Genomic DNA, 24,709 nt, shown 5'->3' with positions numbered 1-24,709 from the left:
ACCCGCAGTGTGATCTGGGGGTGCCGTTGGTTGGCATGGCAGCCTGATGACTGCCCCCAAGGTCTGACATCTCTGTACTCCTTGGAAGCCCAGGGCTTCATAGAAAATCACAATCGCTGGTTCAAGCTATCCTTGCTGAATAACAAAGCAGAGATCCCAAAAGCCATAAGAACATTCATTGTTTACTTCCAGTGGATAAATTCTCTCCATGGTCATGTGATGGACACAGGTGCAGGGATTATTATTAGAAGCCAGAGCTCGGAAACACATTATTACTGTAACGAGCCATGCACCTGTGGGTCCATCACATGAACACATACAGAATTATAGCCACTGGAAGTAAACAATGAATGTTCCTACTGAATAACAAGCAAAGATCTTGAAAATGGCGAGGAATATAGAAAGTATATTGGAAAATTATATAACTTAATAGAAAATATAACTGACTTGCTGAAACTGGACAATCCCTTTAAATCTAACGTCGCCTTAGGCAACCTAAGGCTAAATGCACACGTTGCGTAATTTGATGCAGAAAATACGCATTAAAACCGCAGGTAAACGTAGATAATTCCACAGGGAATAACCCCGGGTTCCCACGTAGCATAAATGCTGTGGAAATGCCACAACTAAATTGTGCGCTGAAATTGCTGCAGAAAGTGGATGAGATTTAGAAAATCTAATTTCCACGCTGCGGAAAAAAACGCAGTGTAAAGGTTAACAAAATCGATCGGCAATGTGGATGCGAAGTTTGTTTATTTTCCGTTGCGGGTTTTCCCCATTGAATTCAATGGGGATGCAAAACCTGCAACAGAAAGCCAAGTGTTTGCAACTTTTGCAGAACGTTCGCAGAGATTACGCCGCAATAATCGCAACTACGGAAAAAATAAAAATAAAATCATACCCAGAATGCCCTCCTTCCTGCAATCCGGCCTCCTGGAATGATGCTGCATCCAATGTGACCGCTGCAGCCAATCACACGCTGTTGCGGCGGTCACATGGGATGATAAGTCATCCCAGGAGGCTGGCCTGGACGACGTCAGCGGGCCAGTCTCCTGGGATGACGTTACATTCCATGTGGCTGCCACTGTAGCAAATCACAGGCTGCAGCGGTCACATGGGCTGCAGTGTCATCCAAGGAGGCCGGACCAGACTGCACAGGAGGGACGTGTCCCCATAACGGCTTATGCAAGTAGGAGTGCTTTTTATTAACCGCAGCAGAAATTCCATCCGAAAACCGCAGATTTTTCAGATTGAATGTACTGCGGGTTCCAGGTTGGATACCCTGCGTGTTTTTTTGTTTTTTTTTGCAGCGTATCTGTCCCGTGGGAACCTGGCCTTGGTGCATAAGTGTGTTTTTTACATTTTGACTTGGAAATCGCTGCAGTTTTATGCTGCGGATTTTCGTGCGTTTATATAAACTTGACAGGTACATGCTGCAGATTCTGAAATACACACCACAGGTCACTTTACGTGCACAAAAATCCTGCAACGTTTAGATGAGTACTTAAAATCTCGTTTACTTTACTGGTACTGCATTACAATGCCACAGGAAAATAGGCAAGGGGAATGGTAGTGCCCAGTTGACAATTATACATTTTCAGATTAAAAAAAAAAAAGGAATGGTACATGGTAGAATTTGAAGAAAATATTCTTTAGAATGGGAATACAAGCATCTACTAAAACAGACATGTCAGGAGAGCTGGGGCACAGAGTTATTTTTTGGGTGAGTTGGAACTCTACACTATTTAGCCAGGTTTCCCTGCACTGGTTATTTATTTACTTAGCGGTTCACACAGTGGTTATAGTGGCAGTAACTAGCAGACTATTAGATTGTGATTTCACTATGTGGGATGTGCATTCCAAAAAACGGATAGCACCCGGACGAAAAAACCTGAAGTGGGTATGAGGCCTAATGCCAGTAGAGCGGTCGGATACTTTTTAACCAGTACAAAACCAAAATGTTTACAAATCACACTCCAAGTGTTTATGGTAAGGAACCGCATCACTATCTATTGCAACAGAAATATAATTGTATGTGCATTTTTTTAATTTTGGGAAATTTTTCTTGTAAGCGATTGCTGAATGAAGGGCAGAGCCAGAGTAGCAGGGTTACAGTTTGTCCGGCAGTATTACTGGAAGAAACAGACACTAAGGTGGTGAAGGTGCGGCAGCACCTGTTTTCCGGGAGTTCCCTTTAGCTCAAGTGCACAGGTCATTGGCACATTCCACCACAAATTTTGTTGCAAGCAGTGGAACATCAGCAAGATTTCCCTTAAAAAAAGGAGTATGCTGCAGATTTAAAAGTCTTATATGCTTATATGGTCATGCAGAATTTTTGCGCTATGTGTGGGTGGCGGTTTAGAAACCACACCACAAATCTTCAGAATTTCCCCTACTTCTGTACATCACCCTATAGTCGTTAACCCTGCCTAAAGCAAAAGCAAGGACACTTGCCCTGACCAGAGACCCTTCCCAACAACGCCACTTTAGACATTTGCGGACACCTTAAAGCATGAATGTGGACTTATAGGGCTATAGGCGCGGAATGTTTTGGTAGTAAATATTGCAGAAAGTGTTTTCAGAAAATGAGCCAAAGAATGACAGCTCACATGTCAAGTGTTTATTACTAGAAGTAGACACCCACACAAATCTATTCCTCTGTGTCACCTTATTTTCCATCACAACAGATTCACCACTTGGAAGATCAACCTTTCCAAATTAGAATGTTATTTTTGCCTCGCTCTACTGTAATTATATGGTGCCATGACCAATATTTCTGCAGCACAGATGGCCTTGGCAGCTTTGCTTTTTTGTTTTTATTATTTTAAACACAATGAGATTTAAGAGAAACTACACAAGCAGCCATAATCTTCTATGAAGCGCTACTCAAAATAAAAAGTTATAATTCTTCAGAGAGGAAAAAAAATACATACCACACTAACATATTATAAACCAAGAATGATTGGTACCACATTCAGTGACACTTTATACACTTACAATATATCCAGCATAATCCTCACTTTCCACAAAGGAATCGTGAAGCCATATGAACTCCTCATGCTGTCGGACGACTGAAAATTAATTCTGCTTGAAGTTTGGTAGTGAACTCTGAATATAAAACAGAAAAAAAGAAGAACGACAATAAGATTTACATTGCAAATACATTAAAGCGTAATGAACCATTCAGAATAAGCAGTCGTGTGTACATGAGGAACACCACTATTTCTGAACATTATAAGATTTGTATTCTGCATGATTTAGCAGAGCGAGAGATATATACACACACACAATTTAAAAGCTGTAGAGTGTGTGTTCTCTGCTCCTACTCACACCTCCATAGATTTCTATGGGCTGCAGGGTCATGCTCGCTTTGCTCCCGCTCCTCCCTCCCATCACCATAGACTTCTATGGACAGGCTGTGAAGTCACTGGAGTGTGCTTTGGCAGAGACACCAACCACCGCCCCCCTCACTTCCTTCCCATCTCCTCCACTCTAAGAGTATGTTGACACGCTGAGTCAAAACAGCTCCTGGGAAAACAGCTCCTGATTTTCAGACATTTTTTATGCCACTCGCGATTTTCGCTGCATTTTTTACGGCCGTTTTTTGGAGCGGTTTTCTATAGAGTCAATGAAAAACAGCTAAAAATTTCCCAAGAAGTGTCCTGCACTTCTTTTTCGCGGCTGTTTTTCCCATTGAAATCAATGGACAGATATTTGGAGGCGTTCGGCTTCCGAAAAACGGCCGGAAATAGGCTGTATGAACATGCCCTAACTAGAGATAAGTTTTGCTTGACAGGGGGGCAGAACACAGGAATGGAAACACCTAGCAGCAGGAATTTGCATGGAAAAACTAAATTTAAGCAGTAAGTTACAAAGTTGTTCTATATCATGTATACTGTTAGATTAGCATTAGTAGTTAAAAAAGTTAGTGTCAATTTTAAAAGGTAACTATTTTATCTTGAACCAAGGTTTAATGAAGGTTACCTTTTAAACAGATAGGTCTTTTCATTAAAGATTAAGTTGTGGGGGCGTGGCTTAGCAGCATGTGAGTGGAGGCATAAACCGGAGCTCCCGCTGCCGATATCCTGCAGAATCATCCTAAGACTCACTTCTCCTACCGGAGACATACCTGAGAAGAGAGGGGAAACTGTGGTGATCAGGGAGACGCATCGGAGGCTGTGATGACCCGGTCCAGGAGATCCAAGACGGCAGAGGACGGTGAGCTGGGGGCGCAAGATGGCGCTGACATGTGCTCCTATGCAGTGAGCAGGGATGTGAGAGGGGCGGCGGCATCGCGGCTGGAACGCTTTGCCAGAAAAACCCCTGTGAGAAGTGATAAGAGGGAAAGGATGGCGGATGGAGGGAAGGAGCAGGCTGGCCGTTCCGGATCCAGATTTGAACCGCTGCGAGCGCAAATGGAGGCAGAGGAGGAAGAGAATGGGGAGACTGTTACAGATGACTCAGGAGGAGGATTGGATCGAGACGTACAGACTCTGGACAAACCGGGCCCAACGCTGGCAGATGTTTTTTCGGCGGTAAGCCTGAGCAATAGCACGCTAGCTAAACTTACCTGCCAGGTGGGGGGAATTAAGGAAGATTTGTCCATAATACGGCATGATCTTCAAAAAGTGTCGGAACGCACGACAGCGGTGGAGGGTCGAGTCAGCGAATTAGAAGACAGTATATTGCCTATGAGAAGAGACGTGAATGCTGTGGCGGTGGATGTTACGTATCTTTTAGCAAAAACCGATGACCTGGAGAATCGCTTGCGTCGAAACAATGTCAGGATGGTGGGCATCCCTGAAAAAGTTGAGGGGTCCAATCCAGATGCCTTCTTCGAAAAATGGCTATTGGAGGTTTTTGGCAAGGAATCGCTAACCCCATTGTTTGCGGTGGAAAGAGCCCATAGAGTGCCCACAAGACCGGGCCCATATGGGAGGCCACCGAGACCGGTGCTAGTGAAATTGCTTCATTATAAGGACAGAGATCTGATTCTTCGACAGGCCCGAGAAAGGCAAGATATAAGAGTGAACGGGGTGAAAGTGTCGTTCTACCCGGATTTCTCTGCGGAGATACAGAAACGGAGGATGCAATTCCTGGACATTAAAAGACGACTGAGGAATCTTCGAGTTCAGTACTCCATGTTGTATCCGGCTAAGCTCCGAGTGGCGGCATTAGGATCCGTACAGTTCTTTGAAAATCCGAAAGATGCGTTACGGTGGCTGGATAGTCACGAGGCTCGCCTAAGACATGATCCGGAAGAAGCGGCGGCGTGATCAACAAATGGATGGATGAAGTCGGGACTCTGCTATGTTGGAAGGAAGATGACTTGCGCAAGAATATAAGGCATTATTTTCTGCATTTATATGTTGATTTTTGTTAAAATGATGTCTATGTCTCATTGTTGGCGGGAGGAGAGGAAAGATGCTGTCAGTTTAAAGGCAGAATGGAATATAGGAGTCATAAAAATGCTACTTGTTTATTGAGGAGAAGGTGGCGGGAGGTTCTTGGTTTTGGAGGTTAAATTGTAGAAACAGATGGATTTCTACAATGTGAAAGGGAAGCTGTATGGTCATAGTGGTGAAGTTTTTTTCACCAGCCCGGGCCCTCTGAGGAGGGTATGTTTATGGAAAGTTGAGTGGGAGGGGGAGGTGGGAGGGGGGATGTTTGTGAGGGAAAGGGAGTTTGAAATGCAGTACGCTCTGATTGCCACTGGGAGTAATGGAAATAGCCACTGTCAAATGCCAAAAAGATTTAGATGGGGGGTAGGGTAAATCTTCTGTCCTGGAATGTGAGAGGTATGGGAGAGGTAACAAAAAGGCGAGCTATCTTCGAATACCTGAAAGGACAGTCTGCTGGAGTGATGGGTTTGCAGGAAACTCATCTTACTACTGACACGGTGCAACAAGCGCATAGGGTTTGGATCCGGCATAGTTTTCATTCCTTTCATTCTACATACTCAAGGGGGGTTAGCCTCCTGGTTCATAGGGAGGTGCCTTTTAGCTGTATAGATTCCTTTAAAGATAGGGCAGGTAGATATGTTGGGGTGCATTGTAAATTGTTTAACTGGGAATGTATAATTGTGGTGTTATATGTGCCTCCCCCGTACTCTGTGGGTCCGATGAGAGAGGTGCTGGAGAAGCTGGCTGGGTGGCCTATGATACCGACTATATTGATGGGAGATTTCAACAACATAATGAACAAAGGGTGGGATAAATTTCCAAAAGGGGGAGGGGTGGGGGATACTGGCCTGACGAGATTCGGAAAGTACATGTTGGAGGCTGGGTTTACAGATATTTGGCGGGCAAAATGGCCCTCTGCTACGCAATATTCGTGTGTATCATCTACATATGGATCATTATCACAAATAGACCTAATGTTTAATAATGGAATGGGGATGGAATGTGTGGAAGGGGTGGAATACTTACCACGAGCACTGTCTGATCACTCCCCAATGTTACTTAAGCTCCGAACAAGCTCAGAGATGGGGGGGTTGAGAATGCACTGGAGGTTGAACCCGTTCTGGATACGGTTAGTGGGAGAGGAGATAATAAATATGAGTCTGCGAGAATACTTTGAGTTTAATAAAGGTACGGTTCCTACGGATATTTTATGGGATGCTATGAAGGCGATTATAAGGGGAGTGTATATACGGGAGATCTCGCTCATTAAAACTAAGTCGCGACAAATGGGTCAACATTTGACAGACAGGGTCACAGTAACAGAGGAGAGGCACGTTACTAATAACACTGCGGAAACACTAGGCCAATGGAAGGTTGCCCAGAAAATGCTTAGGGAACATCAGCTGGAGCAAGCGGCTAATAAAAGACTATTTTTACAACAAAAATACTATGAGGAGGGTGAAATGGCGGGCAGACTGTTAGCAAATATGGCACGGCCGATGCGGGAAAGTGCGTTCATTCATCAGTTGCAGACAGTGCACGGGACTCTGGTTGGAGAAACAGGGGATATATTAGAGGTGTTAACATCATTCTACATGGAACTGTATCGTACTAAGGTGGACTACTCGGAGGATCTGCTGTCAGAATATCTGGCAGAAATGACATGGGATATCCTGGGGGAGGAGGAGAGAGAGGGATTGGAAGAGCCAATTACGCTAGAGGAAATACAGGAAGCGTTAAGTTCTATGGCAAACGAAAAGGCTCCAGGGATAGATGGTATACCAACTGAATTGTATAAAACATATGGGGAGACGGTTCTGCCGGAGTTATTGGAAGTGTTCCAGGATAGTTTCACCAGGGGGCGTTTACCGCAGACAATGTATGAAGCCGTTATAGTCGTAATCCCCAAGGAAGGGAAAGATCGGAAACAACCTGACTCGTACAGACCGATATCTCTATTAACCACGGACATTAAAATTTTAGCGAAAGTACTTGCTAATAGGCTGTCGCGAGTAGTGACTAAAATTGTGGGGATGGATCAGTCGGGATTCATGCCATCGCGCTCTACAGCAGTTAATCTACGTAGACTTTTCTTGAATTTGCAGACAGATGCTCCGGATGCACGGTGTAGAGCAGTGCTGTCTTTAGATGCCGCCAAGGCGTTTGATAGTGTGGAGTGGGGGTATCTGTGGGCTGTCTTGGAACGGATGGGCTTTGGAAAGAAATTTATAAAATGGGTACAATTATTATATAAGGAGCCGGTAGCTAGGATAAGAGCAAATGGAAGGATGTCAGATTCCTTCAGACTGGAGAGGGGGACGCGACAGGGATGCCCACTTTCGCCACTACTATTTGCGTTGGCAATTGAACCCCTAGCCAATATGGTAAGACAGCATCCAGGGATAGAAGGGTTTCGTTGTGGGGAGCTGGAGGAGCGCATAGCATTATATGCGGACGATATCTTGATGTTCTTGGGGGAAATAAATTACTCACTGCCAGTGATAATGAATGTATTGGAGCGCTTTGGTAGATTCTCAGGACTAAAAATTAATTGGAATAAGTCGGTGTTGTTGCCACTCCAGCCAGTAGATACGCCGTTGGTGATTGGAGGAATTGAGGTACCGTGCGTACAGAAATTTAAGTACCTGGGAATCATGATATCGGCGAGGGTGCAGGACTTTATTGAACTAAATGTGATACCATTGTTGAGCAAACTCACGGATAAGACGAAAATATGGCTCGGGCTACCACTGTCAGCATTGGGTCGAGCAAATCTCATCAAAATGATTCTGATGCCCCAGATTCTTTATGTGGTGCACAATGCCCCAGTGTGGTTACCTAAATACTGGTTCAGGAGAATCCATAACTTGTTTAGGGACTTGGTGTGGAAAAGGGGGATCCCCAGGATAAAACTGGACAAGCTACAACTACCAGTAGAACAGGGAGGGTTAGCTATTCCGAATGCATGGATATATTATCTAGCGGCCCAATTACAACACCTTAAGGGCTGGAAGAATAGGGAGGAGTGGGAATCTAGTGGGAAACTGGTATATTATTTGGGTCAGAGAACGGATGTATTAGAGGCCATGGAATCCCATAAATTAAAGAGGGAGGCAAGAGGGAAACCGACTTTACTATTAATACATAGAGTTTGGTGGGAAAGTAAGAAATTATTGGGGGTTACAGGATGCTCCAATTATATGCCTTTATGGGACAATCCATACCTATGGGAATTTAATATGCTGGAAGGATTTCAAGACTGGGAACAAGCAGGGATTAGATATGTATACCAGCTGTATGAAGGAGGTGTTTTTAAGCCCTTTGCTCGAATACAGGAGGAGTTTGGACTCCCACATCGGATGTTCTACCAATATCTTCAATTAAGGCATGCGGCGCAGGCTCAAGAGAGACTGGTGGATTTGAGCTGTTCCACCATGGGAGGGATGGAGCAGGTACTAGGGGCAAAAGACACTAAAGGGATTATCTCGGTGCTATATAATACGCTACTCTCTAGTTTTCTGGGGGACCCGTTGGTGGAGATCAGACGTAAATGGGAAGAGGATGTAGGGCCTATAGGGGATGAAGACTGGGAGGAGGTACTGGGATCATCTAAAAAACTCTATTAGTGTAACGCACAGAAGGTCACAACTTTTTCTATTACACAGGGTGTATAGGACGCCTAAGGTGTTATGGCAAATGCGCATTAGATCAACTAAGGAATGTCCCAGGTGCATGTTTGATGGGGCGGACATAAAGCATATGTTTTGGAGCTGCCCGCTGCTAGAAGGATATTGGAAGGAAGTTAAAAGTATGGTGTCTAATGTATATGGGAGAGATTTCCCAATAGAACCTAAAATATTCTTACTGGGCTGCATTGGGGAGGAAGGAGGGGATGGAGTGGAGCTACTGTCTATTAAAAAGATTTTGTATCATGCTAGGAAACTAATCGCAAAATATTGGCTGCAGGCGGATCCCCCGGAGGTAGCTGAACTGGTTGGATATGTTAATCACACGGTATCACTGGAACATCGGATATATCTGAAAAGAGGGACAATTCAGAAATACGAGAAACAATGGGGTAAATGGCTGCACGCCTATGGCAATGCGGATCACTAGATGAGATTTGGAGGGGGGCTGACATACATACATGTTTAAGGTCTGGTGGAATATCGGTTTACTATGGAGGAGACATGGAGGAGGAGTGGTGGAAAAATCAGGAAAGAGGGGGTACTGCAAGGGAGGGGGGTAGTTCAGTTGGGGGGGGGAAATATGTTACGGTGTAACAAAAGATGTTGTATACATGCCATAAAGCACTTGAAGGAATTTTGCACTACTTAAGTGAGGTTATGTTATTTTTATTTGTTTTCTGTAAAGTACTGTAAAAAATGTACAGGCTGTATAACAGATGTTGTATTATCAATAAAAACTTGTTTGATTTAAAAAAAAAAAAAAAGATTAAGTTGTACGAATGTGGGCTTCAAAAACAATGTTTACTTTAGAATCAGAGGGGTTTTGCAGGACTGGCAAAAAGGGTTTGCCTTTTCCCCCCCAAATACAGCACCATGTTTATCCAAGGTTGTGTCTAGTATTATAGCTCAGCCTCATTTACTTGAATGGGGTTGAGCATCAAAACCAGACAGCCCATAGTCATGGCACGATTTCCTTAAAAAACCAAAACACAAAACCGACTAGAATCTGTTATTCCTTCTGATAACGGCACATCCCTACGCAGTCTGACACTATCCCATCAGTGAACGGTAACATAATGTGGGGAGCGCAACAACAAAGAAATGTCTATTTAGCACATTTCTTATATGCTTATTCTTAGATTAGAAAAGCACATGACTCAAAAGCTTTTTTCTGCGGTTTTCATAGAACGATAGTGTTCGGCACACAAGGATAAAATCGTGTAATTAAGGCAATCAAGTTAGATAGTCTAGTATAAAATACGAGCATCTAAACAAAAAGCAGACATTCAGGTGGGGTGCGGCCCAGCAAAGCACTAAGGCCTCATGCACACGTCAGTATTTTGCTTCAGTATTTGGAAGCCAAAACCAGGAGTGGGTCAAAAACACGGAAGAGGTGCAAATCTTTCCATTATAGGTTCTCAGTTTATGTTCCACTACTGGTTTTGGCTTCCAAATACCGAAGCCAAATACTGATGTGTGCATGAGAACCTTAAAAACAACATATGTGAGCCGAGATGCAGCCCCTTCCAAAGAGGTTTTCCTAACACTAATATTCATGGCATTATTAGGAGGCGGCATAAATGTATGATCATTCTGAATCAAAACCTCTGAACCTTCCACCAAGCAACCGACCTGCCAGTGGCACTCACAATTTCGGCTCCCATTGGCCACATTCTGCTTTTCTTGACATTTAGACAGCTGTGGGATCCACTCCTACCAAATCCATTAATGCTGGTGCTAGATGCACTGCTGAAACCTGAAAAGTTGGATATATGATCCTGAACGACTAGATGCAGTGCTTATTCTCCAGGAGCTACTTACGTCAAATTTTGTTTTATTGCTCCAGTGAATCTTTAAAAGTTTTGCTCTTTACAAAAACATTCTGCTTTGTTAAAGTTTGCCATATGGAAAGGGATTGTCTATGCAACCCCTTAAAAGTGCACCCGTAATGAGACCAATGCACTTTAGGCCTCTTTCACATTGCAGTATTTTGCATCAGTATTTGTAAGCCAAAACCAGGAGTGGGTACAAATCTTTCTTTTATATTTTTTTTTTTCTAGGTTTCACTCCTGGCTTTGACATCCAAATACTGCCATGTGAAAGAGACCTTAAGGGTATGTGCACACACACTAATTACGTCCGGAATTGACGGACGTATTTCGGCCGCAAGTCCCGGACCGAACACAGTGCAAGGAGCCGGGCTCCTACCATCATACTTATGTACGATGCTAGGAGTCCCTGCCTCGCTGCAGGACAACTGTCACGTACTGAAAACATGATTACAGTACGGGACAGTTGTCCTGCAGAGAGGCAGGGACTCCTAGCATCGTACATAAGTATGATGCTAGGAGCCCGGCTCCCTGCACTGTGTTCGGTCCGGTACTTGCGGCCGAAATACGTCCGTCAATTACGGACGTAATTAGTGTGTGTGCACATACCCTAACCCCTTCATGACACAGCCTGTTTTGGCCTTCAGGACACAGCAAATTTTTTCAAATCTGACATGTTTCACTTTATGTGGTAATAACTCCGGAATGCTTTTACCTATCCAAGCGATTCTGAGATTGTTTTCTCGTGACACATTGGACTTTATGTTACTGGCAAAATTTGCTCGATACATTAAGTATTTAATTGTGAAAAACACCAAAATGTAGCGAAAAATTGCAAAAATGTGCATTTTTCTAAATTTATATGTATCAGATTGTAAGCCAGATGGTAATACCACACAAAATTGTTGCTAATTAACATCACCCACATGTCTACTTTAGATTGGCATCGTTTTTTGAACATCCTTTTATTTTTCTATGACATCACAAGGCTTAGAACTTTAGCAGCAATTTCTCACATTTACAAGAAAATTTCAAAAGGCTATTTTTACAGGGGCCAGTTCAGATGTGAAGTGGATTTTAGGGCCTTATATATTAGAAACCCTCGATAAGTCACCCCATTTTAAAAACTTCACCCCTCAAAGTATTCAAAACAGCATTTAGAAAGTTTAACCCTTTAGATGTTGCACAGGAATTAAGGCAAAGTAGATGTGAAGTTTTCAAATTTCTTTTTTTTTTTGCAGAAATAAATTTTTCATCTATTATTTTTGTAACACAGAAAGTTTTACCAGAGAAACGCAACTCAATATCTATTGCCCAGATTCTGCAGTTTTTAGAAATACCCCACATGTGGCCCTAGTGCGGTAATGGACTGAAGCACCGGCCTCAGAAGCAAAGGAGCACCTAGAGGATTTTGGGGCCTCCTTTTTATTAGAAAATATTTTAGGCTCCATGTCGGGTCTGAAAGGCTCTTGTGGCACCAAAACAGTGGAAATCCCCCAAAAGTGACACCATTTTGGAAACTATACTCCTTGAGGAAATTATCTAGGGGTATAGTGAGCATTTTGACCCCACAGGTTTTTTGCAGAAATTATTGGAAGTAGGCCGTGAAAATGAAAATCTACATTCTTTCAAAGAAAATGTAGGTTTAGCTATTTTTTTCTAATTTCCACAAGGACTAAAAGGAGAAAATGCACCACTACTTCTGTAAAGCAATTTCTCCCGAGTAAAACAATACCCCGCATGTGGTCATAAACTGCTTTTTGGACACACAGCGGAGCTTAGAAGGGAAAGAGCGCCATTTGGCTTTTCGAGCTCAAATTTAGCAGGAATGGTTTGCGGAGACCACGTCGCATTTGCAAAGCCCCTAAGGGACCAAAACAGTGAAAACACCAAAAAAGTGACTCCATTTAGGAAACTACACCCCTTGAAGAATCCATCTAGGGGTGTAGTGAGCATTTTGAACCCACAGGGGTTTCATAGATTTTATTAGAATTGGGCAGTGAAGATAAAAAAAAATCCTTTTTTTCCAATAAGACGTAGCTTTAGCTCAACATTTTTCATTTTCTCAACAAATAAAGGAATAAAAGAACCCCAACATTTGTAAAGCAACTTCTCTGGAGTACGGCAATACCCCATTTGTGGTTATAAACTGCTGTTTGGGCACACGGCAAGGATCAGAAGAGAAGGAGTGCCGTTTGGCTTTTGGAGCACAGATTTTGCTGGATTGGTTTCTTGACACCATGTCACTTTTGCAAAGCTCCTAAGGTGCCAGTACAGTGGAAACTCCCCAAAAGTGACTCGATTCACGAAACTACACCCCTTGAGGAATCCATCTAGGGGTGTAGTGAGCATTTTGACCCCACAGGTGTTTCATAGATTTTATTAGAATTGGGCAGTGAAAATAAAAAAAATCGTTTTTCTTCAATAAGACGTAGTTTTAGCTGAAAATGTTTCATATTCTCAACAAATAAATGTAAAAGAGCACCGCAACACTTGTAAAGCAACTTCTCCTGTGTATGACAATACCACATATGTGGTCATAAACTGCTGTTTAGGCACAGAGTAGGGCACAGAAGGGAAGGAGCGCCATTTGGCTTTTGGAGTACAGATTTTGCTGGATTGGTTTCTGGGCGCTATGTCGCATTTGCAAAGTCCCTGTGGGACCAAAACAGTGGATCCCCCCCAGTAGTGACCCCATTTTGGAAACTACACCCCTCAAGGTATTCACCTAGGGGTGTAGTGAGCATATTAACCCCACAGGTGATTGGCAGAAATTGGTGTGCACGTGATGTTGCAGAGTGAAAATGGTTTTTCAATAGATATGCCAATATGTGGCGCCCAGCTTGTGCCACTGGAGACACACACCCCAAAAATTGTTAAAAGGGTTCTCCCGGGTATGGCGATGCCATATATGTGGAAGTAAACTGCTGTTTGGGCACACTGTAGGGTTCAGAAGGGAGGTAGAGCCATTTGGCTTTTGGAGCGTGGATTTTGCTTGTAGTAGTTTTGTTTGGAGTCTTACTGGTGTTTCCGTTTATAATGTGGGGGCACATGTAAGGCGGGCGGAGTATATAAGGGGCATAGTCAGGTGGTATAGTGGGGTAAAAAACACCAATAAAATAATCCATAGATGTGTGTTATGCTGTGACACAATCCTTTCTGCACAGGCCGGTGTCGCACTAATAAATGGTCTTTACTTATCCCCCTTTTGGTTCGCACTCCGCACCTTTGAAGTTTGGGGAATTTTGCTGGGAAAGTGTTGTCATGGTATAATATGGGCACCCTCACTTCCAGCAGATATGTTTGGGCCCTCCCCTTCCTGGATCCCTAATTTTAGGGGCCTTGATAATTCGCCACTTGAAACAGAAGAAACGTTCCCCTCGGGCCGGCACAACTGCATATTTTTATTTCCTGGCTTATTGGTGCCTTGACTAATTTTATTTTTTCATAGACGTAGTGGTATGAGGGCTGTTTTTTTTGTGTGACGAGCTGTAGTTTTTATTGGTACCATTTTGGGGTACACGCGACTTTTTGATCACTTGTTATCCTTTTTTTTTGGGAGGCAAGGTGACCAAAAAACAGCAATTCTGCCATATTTTTTTAGTTATTTTTATACAGCGTTCGCCACGTGTTATAAATTACATGTTACCTTTATTCTGCGGGTCAGTCCGATTCCGGTGATACCTAATTTATAGCACTTTTTATGTTTTACAACTTTTTGCACAATAAAATAACTTTTGTAAGGAGAAAGGATTTTTTCTGTCGCCAAGTTGTGAGAGCCATAACGGTTTTACATTTTTCGTCGACGGAGCTGTATGAGGGCTTGTTTTTAGCGAGACGAGTTATAGTTTTTATAGGTACCATTTTTAGGTACATGCGACTTTTTGATCACTTTTTATTTCAATTTTTGGAAGACAAAGTGACCAAAAATTAGCAATTATGTCAGTATTTTTTTGTTATTTTTTTTACGGCGTTCACTGTGCGGAATAAATAACATAATATTTTTATAGTTCAGGTCGTTACGGTCGCAGCGATACCAAATATGTATGGCTTTATTATTTTTTTCAATAATAAATGACTTGATAAGGGAAAAAGGGCGATTGTGTTTTGTGTTATTATTTGAAACTTTTATTGTATTTTTTACAACTTTTATTTTTACTTTTTTGACACTTTTCTTTAGTCCCACTAGGGGACTTGAAGGTCCAACAGTTTGTTTGATGTTCTAATACATTGCACTACCTATGTAGTGCAATGTATTAGAACTGTCAGTTGTTCACGGACAGCAAGCCGATCAGGCTCCGCCTCTGGGCGGGGCCTAATCAGCTTACGTAATGGCAGACAGGAGTCCATTGTTAGGAACACAAACAGAAAAAATGGGACATAAATATCAAAACCACAAAAAAGGCCATACTCACTAGGTAGGTGGGTGGGTGAAAACCCGTTCCCATCAGGACGCAGACGGGTCAAAGAATGCTGCAGAAGGAGTGTGCATTAAATAGTGATAGCCCCTCCCACTAGTCTTGAGGGGAGTGGCGGACTAAGCGCTCAAAGGTGTGCGATAAATGTGTGTCAGTGTAGTGCTAGGGTGTGAATGGATGGTAAAAAATAAATATGTATGTATGAAAGTGTCAGAACTGTGTAATAATGTAATAAAAATAAATAAATAAAATAAATGTGATGAATAGGGGTCAGTGCTGTGAATAGTACATGGGGTGTCAGTACTATGTGTAATACGTGGAGGGATAATGTGCTGGTCGTCAGGCATGGCGTATCTTGCCGAATAACAGCCTATTTGTAACGCCGCTAGTGTTAGCTAAAGCGGGCTGCTCTGCATTCCAAACCAAACGCCAGCACATCATGCCCTCCCAGCATATAAGACCCGGCTGCGTCCTGAAAAAAAGTGTAGTATACGTAGTAAGAAATATCCATGAAACATGGGGTATTAGTTGTTATTTTGGCCAAAATACGCAAAGCTCGCAACCCAACGTCAAGGGTCCCCAGTGGCTCCTGTTGCCATGGTAGCAGTCGCCAGCCTTGCCATCGCGTGGCAAGGCTGCCGATTTGCTACAAACCTCTAGGATGCAGCGATTACAATGGATCGCTGCATCGAAGGGGTTAATGCCAGGAATCGGAGCTAGCTCCGGTTCCTGGCGATAGATCGGGGTGTCCGCTGTAACATACAGCGGACACCCACTGCTGATGACGCCGGCTCAGCTTCTGAGCCGGAAGCTGAGCCGGGGCCATCTCGCCGATGGTATCGGAAGCCTCCTGGGCCCCGCCGACGACGGGGCATAGGAGGATTCCGTTGCTGGGGGACCGGGAGGTGAGCATTAGCCCTCCGATCGCCTTTGCAGCCACCGGCAACCCAGCGATCACGTTGCTGGGGTGCCGATGGCTATAAACTCCTCACATGCTGCGATCGCTATTCAACGCAGCATGTGAGGGGTTAATCGGTCGGATCGGAGGCTAGCTCCGGTCCTGGCCGATACCTCAGGGTGCCAGCTGTAACATACAGCTGTCACCCGGCGGTGATGTCGCTGGCTCAGCTCCTGCGGGAAGGGGTTAACCGCTTCCCTCCTCAGCCATTTTTCAGATTTTCACTTTTGTTTTTTCTTCCCAACCTTCCAAAAGCTATAATTTTTTTATTTTTCTGTCTATATAGCCATACAAAGGCTTGTTTTGTGCGGGACAAATTGTAGTTTTTCATGGCACGATCTATTCTAAACGCATGAAAGTACTGGGAAGCTGTAAAAAAATTTGTGGGGTGAAAAGGGCAAAAAAAACAGCGATTACACCACATTTTTTGGGGTTTTATTTTTACAGCATCCGATACCATTTTGGAGTACATGCGACTTTTTGATCTTTTGATTTAATTTTTTTGGAGTGCTAAGGTGACAGAGAGAATATATATATATATATAGGAAAATGTTTGGTTTCTTAAACTTTTAATACTTTATTTTTTTGGAACATATAAAAAAAACAGAAAAAAAGTATTTATTTTTTTAAGTGCCCCTAGGATACTTGAAGCAGTGAACGTTGGATCACTTGCATGATATACTGCAATATTAATGTATTGCATTATATTGTGATTCTGACAGTCTTCTTTGAAGCCCTGCCGGAGGCAAAGCTTCAAAGTAGTGCAAAGATGGCAGACCTGAAGGCTTTTTTTTGGCCGCTAGGCTGCCATAGCAACCGTTGTTACCTGACGATCGCACCGCTAGGGGTTGCGATGGCGTGTTTGAGGGGGTGCCCCCGATTCTAACACTTTAAATGCCGCAGTCACAATTGACCGCAGCATTTAAGGTGTTGGACTGAATCAAAGTAAACTTTGATTCTGCCCGTTGCAGTGAGGTGTCGGCTGCGTGTAGCAGCCATCACCCGCTGTGTATGGTGCGAGCTCAGCCCATGAGCTCGCTCCATACTTCCCCTTAACCCGTACAGTTACGTGATTGGGCGGGAAGGGTTTAAATGAGTTGTACAAGATTACAAAAACATGGTTGCATTAGTCAGAAAAAAAAAAATAAAAACAGCACAGGTTGTGTGTGTTATTGCAGCTCAGCTCTATTCACTTTAATATAGCAGATTTGCAGCACCAAATATAACTTCTAGATAGGTGTGGTTTTCATGCAGCCGTGTTCTGGTAATTTTGTACAACCCCTTTAAGCAGGGACATCTACCAGACGTCCATAAATGGTGTAACGTAATGGTGTCTAGCTCTACCAAGCAGCGCTCAACCTGGTTTGGGGATCTGCACCTCCAGTTTGTTTATCTGCTGAAATTACTTTCTGGCAAGAGTGTGGAGGACTCAGTGTAAATGTCAACAGAAAAAAAATGTCATATAATCAATGTTTTGCTAAATTTTCTAAATGCATTCCAAGAAGGAATTTCAGCAGTTTTTTGTTTTTTTAGTAGTTCAAGAACAACACCTACCTTTGTATGCACAGTGAATTTCACTTTGTCTCTCTCACTTAATGCATCAGATATATCAACTTGCAAAGTGGCATCAGGCTGCAGATCTACATTAATTGCACGTGGCTTTACAGGAGAAATAAAACAGAAAATTATCACATTAGAAAGCACACAAGAGTGTAGGTCACTTTCAAGAGATTACTAAGCAGAGAACTAAATAACTCCTAGCAGGATACAATCAAAGAATGTTCTCCACCCATTAAACATTGACATTTCAGAAATGCAAGAGAATTACAGTCGTAAACATTTTAACATAAGTAGGAAGCCAATTTGCCTATTTTAGGGTGGTTTTCTATTGAGGTCAATTAAAAATATGTCAACTCTGCTCCCGAGCGGTTTGACTGGTTTAACACCTTCCCGACCGCCCACTGTCTTGACGTCAGGCAGTGCAGGTGCTTAATCTACAGAGACGTCTTTTGGCTGTAGATCAGGCTGATGAGCGCTCCTGTGAGTACTCATCCTCTAAGCAGGAGCTGTAACTAACAGCTCCTGATCTTAGAGCAGCCTCCTGAACACAGCTGGGGTCGGCAAACATTCGGACCCCAGCTGCTTAACCCTTTGATTACAGAGGTCCGCGGCATGATCAAAGGGAATTCCCCTCTTTGATTGCGATCAAACAATGGGGAATCCCTCTGCAGTCAGCCCTGGGGACCTACAAAGGACCCCAGGGCTGTCTGTTCCGTTTGCCTGCTGTTCAGGTACACTATGTGCTGCCCGATCAGCAGCCTGTGTCATAGTGACACAGTGTAATGTATTAGCGTACAGAAGTATGCTAATACATTACAAGTAAAAAATAAAGTTACAAATAAAAGTTATCCCTTGATGGGATTAAAAAAAAAACAAAAAAAAAAAAACGTAACAAAACAAATAAATAAAAAAAGTCCCAAAAATGCATTAAATACATTTTATTGCCCCTACACTAAATAAAAACAAAAAAACCTACACATATTAGGTATCTACACGACCGTAATAAACTGAAGAATTAGTCTAATAGGTTATTTAGTGTGAAACGTGAACAGGATAAAAAATAAACGAAAAAAAAAAATTACGAGAATCGCTTTTTCCTATTTTCACGCCGCAAAAACTGTGGGGAAAAAAAAAAAACAATTTCTCTCGCATTAAAACATGGCCTCATACAGCCACGTCAATGAAAAAATTTAAAAAAGTTATGGCTGCTGAAAAGCAGAGGCAAAACCAGAAAAATTGAGCTGGTCATTAAGGTCTTTTCAGGCCCGGTCATTAAGGGGTTAAGCTCTACACTAGTTTTTCCATCCAAAGTTTAATGAACTTTCTAAAAGAAGAAAGTGGATAAACAGGGGCTCTGCTATGGGGACCCAATATGCAAATTTGTTCACGGGGTATTTTGACACCAACTTAAGCCAACATTAAACACTACCGCAAAAGAATTGGTCTGTTTTTTTGCTCGGTTTCAGAAGATGAATCCAACACTTTCTATAAAGCCTTTGAGAAAATCTGTTCCAAACAAACAGAGCATCGCCTTTCAGAGATCAAATACCCTCCAAAACATCCTGGCACCAAGTCGGCTACAGCCTGGAGACTTATCTGGCAGTCCCAAACTCCTTGGCCTCCTTCCTTCCTAAAGGTACTCTTACACCGGTCAATTTTGGCCAGTGTAACGAGCTCCGATCAACGAGACAGCTAGTGATCAGCGATAGTTTGCTACAGTCACAAGGCGCTATGCATGGGGACGAGTGCTTGTTACGCCGACCACTCGTCCTCATACATAATAATCATCATCATCATGTCGGCAGAGAGTCTCCCTGTTTACACAGGGAAATGTGCTGCAGACTAAGATATTTTGTTTTTTTAAAACGATACGATCAGAAGATGAACAAGTGTTTGCTTGTTGATATGCTGATTGGTGCCCTGTTTAGACAGGGCAATCAGGAATGAACATTCTATAAACGATAGTTTGCCCGATAATTGGCCCGTGTAAAAGGACCTTAAGAGGAGTCTTTCCATATGAGAAAAGACAGCACCGACCTGATTAGGCTTGAATCAATAACCACCGCTAGAACAGGAAAAGTGGAATACCAGATGTAAAGTGTCTCAAGGCCTGAACACCAATTAACATTTGTGGCAATAATCCTATAGAATGGATCTACATCTAGTCTCACTACATCCCAACATATAGATGTAATTTCTTATTTTTCTTGTTGTTGTCTCCCCCATTTACCAATTGTGTGAGAATTATCCACCCCAATGAGTTTCCACCTTATATACCCATTTACATAAGTTGTATTGATCATTCATGACATTTATCAAACAACCAATCTCCTTCATGATCCCCAATATTATTTATCAATTTTTTAATCTTTTGATCATTTGTTCACATCTGCGTTGGTATTTTCGCTGTTCAAGAAGACCAACGAAAACAGAAGCACAGGTTCAATTGTATGACAGACACCAGCCGGCCGCCAACAGAACCCATTGATTTTAATGGGACCTATGGGGTTTCTGTCTGAGTGTTCATGGCTTTTATGAACTATGGTTTATGGCGTTTTCGGCTAGATCTGCGACAGAGGCCCCAAACGGAGATGTGAACAGACCAGTTTTCTATGTCATTTTCCATTTCATAAGTCCGAATGTGTTTGATTGCCTCCTTACATTCCTCCGCTCCTTGCCTCCACTATTTTTTTCCTATGGAAGCTTGCTCTTATGAAGCCTCCACTTAGGAGTTGGTGGTTACCTAGTCAGGTTAGTCTGGTCCTGCTGACATATTGCCACCCATCCGTCCCTAATTCTTGCTTACCTACTAAATGTAGGTTATTAAGAATTTTGGACCATAATGGGAGAGTATAACTACAAGATCTGACTAAACAGGGCTTGATGTTGCTTACCATGGAGACACAGGTTTGCTGTAAATGCAAAATGAGTCGCAAAGCTACTTTATTTTTGATGAAACGGAGTAAAAAATATATATTTTTTTTTTTTTAAAGGATAAGCCATCACTTACTGACTCATGGGGACAGATTGCCAGGAACTCCCCCCCCCCCCCCCCCACACACTTAGAGTGAAGGGGCTGCAGGGCTAACTAAATGCAGCTCATTCACGAAGCTTGCTTCCACAGTAATACTCCGGCCACGTGTCGTGCAGGGACTGCAGGACAGCTACTCTAATCAAGCCGTGATGCAATTCCCTGCACAGCAGATGACCAAGTGCGCCACTGTGCAGGACAAAAGCCAAAGGGACACAGTGGGCAGGGGCATCAAAGGTTGGACGTTAACCTCATTCACATCAGCGTCTGGTTCCGTTTATCCATTCCGTCAGAGGAAGAGAAAGCCAAACAAACCATAGCTTCAGTTTGCATTAGCTTCGATTTAGATGGTAATGCTGCCATTGCAAATGGTTTAAGTTTCTTTAGCAGAAATAATAGCGCAGTCGACTACTGTATTGTTTCCGCTAAAAATTTAAACCTTACGGAACGGAAGCATTACCATTGAAATCAATAAGTAAAGAATGTTTTACACAGGGCCAATTATCGGGCAAACAAGCGTCCACAGCTTGTTTCCCAATAATTGTCCTGTGTAAACAGGGCAACGATCAGCCGATTAACAAGCAAACGCTCGATCGGCTGATTGTATAGTTTCTGCAGCAGAAATTATTGTCTTGGTCAGCAGCACGTCTGTGTAAACAGGGAGACAGGCTGCCGACATACATAGCTCCTTGTGAAAGGAGAAAACGAGCACGATCAGCTAGCTGTCTCGTTGATCGGTGCTCATTGTTACGTCGAAAATTGGCCAGTGTAAAAGGATCCCAAGATGTTCAAAATATTATATCTGCTGGTAAACATTTCACTATATGCACAAAGCAATCCATTTTTAAACAGTTTAGAACAAATTACACATTTATGAGAAAAACCCCCTTTAAATTACACAAAGAACACTTGATACGGTTTCCTATTGAATTTATTTAGCATTTGGTATCCGCTCAGCGTGATAATTACTGAAAAAAAAAACGCATTCTCCAACTGTTCTGCTTTTTAATGGAAGCAGCAAAACATGTCCCAAAAGGATAACCAATTAACTGCAAACACTAAAATCTACCAAGAAAAGCAATCCAAGCACGTAAAGAAGCGAAGTGAAAGCGTAGGTCAAGACCACTTCCTGATGCTGTAAGTAAAGTCTCACGCACACGACCACTTATCAATGTGCTATTGGTGTTTTTTTGTTTTTTTTACGCATAGCACGTCGATAGCACTTTTCATTTATATGGCCTCATGCACATGACCGCGTTTTTTAGATCCATGGGACAGAGCCACAAAATTCAGAGCATGCCCTATTCCAGTCATCCGTGTGTTGTCTGTGTTTTGCGGATCAGTTTACAGACCGCAAAATACAAGCCGTTGCATGCATGCAGCCTAAAAAAAATATATATACATACAAAAAGCCTGAAGTCCCCTGAAAAGTCTACGAACCAGTCAAAATAAATGTGCTTAACATCGCAATCTGAGCTGGGGAAAACCCATGGCTGATGCCGAGCTGATCATCAAAACCAGTGCGAGGAAAAGTGGACTAGTCCCCCATAACAACCAGTCGGATTCTGTCAGTTTTTCAGCAGTTCTTTGTAAAATAATAGCAGCGACCACACCACTAAGGCCATGTTCACACAGAATACGTTTGAGTCAGAAAAACACAGGGCCGATTTCAAGAAATAACCCACTCTAAATTCAGGTATTTTTGGAGCAGATTTTCAGATAGCTTTTGGGGGTTGTAAGTGTATTTTGATGTTTTCAAGAAGAGTTCTTTTGTAAGGGTCAGTTTTTTGGCGGAGATTTAGACACAGACACCACAGAATCAACGCAAAAAACAGACGAAATCACCGCCCGCCCCCCATTGATTTCAGTGGAAGACAGAGGCGTATTTCTTCTCCAGCAGAGCTTTTGGACGCTCACGGGAAATTAAAGAAAAGCAGCAGGTCTTTTCTTGCTGGTTTCTGAATATTTTTACCCACAGTCCTTGCATTAGCGTCAATGGACTCTGGCGAAAAAGTCACCAAAAATGTGGAAAAATACGTGCGCTGGACATCCTCATCCTGCAGCAGTCACTAAAATAACGGGACAGTCAGCGTGGAGATGAGCACCAGAGCCCAACCAAGACCAATGACATTTGTCAATTCCCAGTGAGGGGACAATCTTTGGGTGAGATTTGGGGTATAAGCGCAGTTACCGCTCTGTCCTCCTCTGACAGGAAGTCGGGTCCGTCATCCAGGCCTTCCTGCTGTAGAGAAACAACAAGACATAGTTACCGACCACCGCGACTCCATTATAGCACCACCGACAACTACAGCTCAACTAGCGGTACCTATACCCCGCCATTCCCCCGCTACTCACCATCATGGCTGAGACGGACACTGCCAGGCAGGGGACGGGCTTGAACCGATGAACAGGGGGTGGAGCGCTGGCGACCACGTCACGTGACAAGAGGCGGGTACAGAGTGACAGCGACTGGACGGCGACCACCCCTAAGGAGGCTTACCAAATGTCACGTGGTGTGGGAAAGTCGGCGGCCATGATTATTAAAGGCAGAATAGGCTGTAGGGTATAGTGGGAGGGCGGAAGCTATTGTGCGTACTCTGCGTGCGCAGCAGCGTCATTACCAGCGAGTTCAGTTCTCTGCTGCTGATGTACGGTTGGTCTGTGTAGTCTATCCCTGACGTATTATATCGTTATTGGACACTGCTTATTTTGCCTCAGAAAGCGCCATGTTTCTGTCACACCACGCATAGCAACGGACACTTCGGACAGTGCGAAACGTATGGCTTACGTTTGACAAAAAAAGTGTGTGTAAATGTATATATTATGTGTGTGTATACGCTTTTACACAGTCATGTTAAAAAAGTAAGGATGCCCCATGTAAAGTTTTTTTTTTTTTTTTTTTTTCTTTTTCACATATCTTTTAATTCAAGCAGTATAGTAAGGAGATGGATAGCAGACATTTCTCAGAACTACACCTAGGGGAATATGTCGGCAGACGTGGTGTTGCCGCAAATCGTTGCAGTTGTAAAATGTCTCAAACTGCTGTAATTCAGCAACATTTTAACGACCGTGTTACGGGTTGTCAACCGTCTGTAAATTCCTGCACCGTCCGTAAAAACAGGTCTTTTTTTTCCAGTGTCCAGAATTTATTTTTTTTAAAGTATCTTGTACACATTTTTGGGATTGTAATAATCATAATTTTAGAGGTCACAGTACATGCTGCTTGTGTTCATATCACTATTCTAATAGTTACATTTATTACTTATCATTATCATTCATTTTTCACCCATGCGGTTTTTACAGGTTTTTCATTTTTTCTGTAAAATATGTTGAAAAAGGATATAATCATGTTGTCAACCCTGGTTATGACGGGACCCGAATTAACTGCGATCGGGATCTATGATGCGGTTACTTCAGGCCATTGTACCTGTGGTCTGGCTGGGACTTGGGGCCCTAAGGCCTCGTGCACACTTACGTCACCGTTTTCACGGCCGCTTTTGACCAGTTTTAGCGGCCGTGTGGTTTCCGTGTGCACTCCGTGTTTCCGTGCGCCGAGCATGGTACTGTCCAGGGTGACAGTACCATGCTCGGCGTGTGGAAAATACAATTTTAATGTAATAAAAATTAAAAAAAAAAAATAAGTTCATACTTACATTCCTCCTGTCCGGCCTCCAGCGATGACATTCAATCCAAGTCGCCGCTGCAGCCAATCACAGGCTGCCGCTGCAGCCAATCACGGCCAATCATGGGTTCAGGGTGCTATCAGTGACAAAAACGGATAGCACCCTGAAGGAAAAAACTGAAGTGTGCATGAGGCCTAAG

At 43.1% G+C, this 24,709-nt stretch overlaps 1 long non-coding RNA gene across 1 annotated transcript in view; it reads right to left on the bottom strand.

Moving 5' to 3' along the window:
- Positions 1-23,347, bottom strand: part of LOC142671131 (uncharacterized) — a 30,168-nt gene extending 6,821 nt beyond the window's left edge. Inside the window, exons 1-4 of the long non-coding RNA XR_012851791.1 lie at positions 23,243-23,347; positions 23,079-23,129; positions 17,851-17,955; positions 2,998-3,108 (exon numbers count right to left, since the gene is read on the bottom strand). This is a non-coding gene — a long non-coding RNA (uncharacterized LOC142671131). The remainder of the gene's footprint in view (positions 1-2,997; positions 3,109-17,850; positions 17,956-23,078; positions 23,130-23,242) is intronic.
- Positions 23,348-24,709: the final 1,362 nt, after the last annotated feature.

Source organism: Rhinoderma darwinii, assembly GCF_050947455.1.
Source record: "Rhinoderma darwinii isolate aRhiDar2 chromosome 1 unlocalized genomic scaffold, aRhiDar2.hap1 SUPER_1_unloc_26, whole genome shotgun sequence".
Taxonomy (NCBI): Eukaryota; Metazoa; Chordata; class Amphibia; order Anura; family Rhinodermatidae; genus Rhinoderma; species Rhinoderma darwinii.
This window is presented reverse-complemented; position numbering and strand designations above follow the sequence as displayed.